We start from the raw sequence: 2,322 nt of genomic DNA, 5'->3' as shown, positions 1-2,322 counted from the left end.
GTCCGAAGGTATTCGGCAGTTGTTTTGGTTGCGAGGTTGAGTAGAATGTGCATGCATGACTCATCATTAAAAACAGGAATATAACGTATGTTTGCTCTTTTAAGGATGTATAGTGGGTTGTTTATCTATACTGTGGGTTACTAGGATTCTTGTGGTAGCTTTAGTTGGGTCTCTTAAGCATCCATCTGATTTCTAGTCTTTGTTGTTATCAGAATCGTTTGTCTCGTTCCATTTACCTTGTGAGTTCTTAGCAGGGTAAATACAACTCACCATTTGCATTCTTGTTGCAGATGGCAGCCCCTCCAAACATCTTTTGGGATCCGGCAAGGCATTTCCACACAGATGCCTTGCATTGGGAGGGCGTCCCTCGTCTTCTTTGGGAATCATTACGATCGTTCTGCTATACCGAGCCTCCACAATATGACGCAATAGAATATCAGGAAGAGGGTGTTCACCGATGTCGAGTTAGAACAGTTATTCCTCAACATCCTTTCCGCTCCCACTGGCAGCATTGTTCCTACCTATTTATCTTTGTGTTTCTCGTGCTGAAGCGTTGTTGATGGGGAGTAACACTACTTATCTTAGCGTTTACAGCGTTGCATCGGCTCTTATATTTTATTCATGCATCGTTTGCCGCCTGTAAACGTTTAGCTGTCCTCGTACCCGATCTCGGGTACGAGGGCAGCGTCTTGCTCTATTTTAATTAGTAGATCCAATCTGTTATGGTTAGTCTTTATTCATCAAAGATTTAGCTTAGATATCCGCATGGTTAGGCCCTTCAAATGGGTTGAATGTTCTGACAGTACGTTTGATACTTTGTATTAATTTGAAGAGGGATTGTTCTGGAAATCAGCTTTCTGTTGATTTTTAGGCCTCTGTTTAGATTGCTATTCTGTTATCTTTTGTATCTGTTAGGCTCAATTACACGTGGGATGTTCTGATTATACGGTGAAAGCTTTAACCGTTGTGGATTGAATTAACTTATTGATTACAGAGTAAGTTTATATTAGTATTAAACATACAGATCCGATCTGATGCTGGGAGTGCATGTCTGTGTACGTAGGAAACTAAATGAAACTACATCTACACCTTCCTGATCAGGTATAGGTCAGGTGGCACGCCTAGCAAACCCAGACGCCAGGTCGTGTGCCAGATCCAGGACCGTTGACCGAGGGATCAGGGCTCACCAGCAGTCCCAGGAGCCTACGAGCTCCTCGTGTTGCCTGTGGCTGCTCGCCGGTGGGTTTTGACTGACAACACATTCTGGCACGCCCAGTGGGACTATCTTCATTGACCACATCAACTTCCACCGTCGGGATGTCGAGGGAGGATCCAATCACGAACGAGGAGCTGTCTGCTGAGCACAAGCAGAAATACGATGAGATCAAGGCCCTCTTTGAAGCCGATCTCATTGGCTCTTTTGAGAAAACCCGCCACCACGGCGTTAGGTGGAAGGGGTTCTCACCTGAAGGCGCTCTTGATAACATGGACCTATCTACCCCTTCAGAAGATCTTACCAGAGCTCTACGCCAGGAGATGAACTACATGGTGGCTCATTCACTGCATCGGCACTCCGAGAGCCTGGTGAACGCTTTTGAGCATGTCGCGTTGCGCGTGGTTCAGGAAATCATGAAGCATCAGTACTCTCCAATAGGACCTACCCTGGGGAGTTACAAAGGAGAAGTGCCGTTCCAGGCCAAGCCACCGCTGCCTTATGCGTTCGTGGCTCCAGAATCACATGGTTCACCGGCTTATGTCGTCTACAAGGTGGGATGTGACCCTTGAATCACCAGTTCTTCAGCGAGCCACCCAAGGAGATCCCACATGGGTATATGTGTGCTTATATACCGAACAGCAATAATCCGGTACATTCGGTGCAGAGGGCGACTGGAGGAGTTTCCGGAGTAGATGCCGATAATCAAGCATGGCTAGCTACTTACGCCATCGGGCCGAGTCATGATAGCACGCACTCGGCCCCAGAAGCGCAGACGGTAGACCAAATCAGCGCCATCTTAAGGGATCAATTTGGTATTTTACCAAAGAGGCGGGCGATCGGCTATACTAAGCCGTATCCAAGTGGATATGACTCGATCCCTCTGCCGCCTAAGTATCGGCTTTCTGAGTTCACTAAGTTGAGTGGAGCGGAAGGATCTAGCTCCATCGAGCATGTGAGCCGATACTTGGTGCAATTAGGGATGATCTCAGTATCGGATCCCTTGCGAGTAAGGTTCTTCTCGCAGTCTCTTATAGGGCTAGTCTTTGGATGGTACACTTTATTGGGCCCTAACTCGATCCACACCTGGAAGCAGCTGGAGGAGCAGT

Source organism: Panicum hallii, chromosome 4 (genome assembly GCF_002211085.1).
Source record: "Panicum hallii strain FIL2 chromosome 4, PHallii_v3.1, whole genome shotgun sequence".
NCBI classification, from domain to species: domain Eukaryota; kingdom Viridiplantae; phylum Streptophyta; class Magnoliopsida; order Poales; family Poaceae; genus Panicum; species Panicum hallii.
This window is presented reverse-complemented; position numbering follows the sequence as displayed.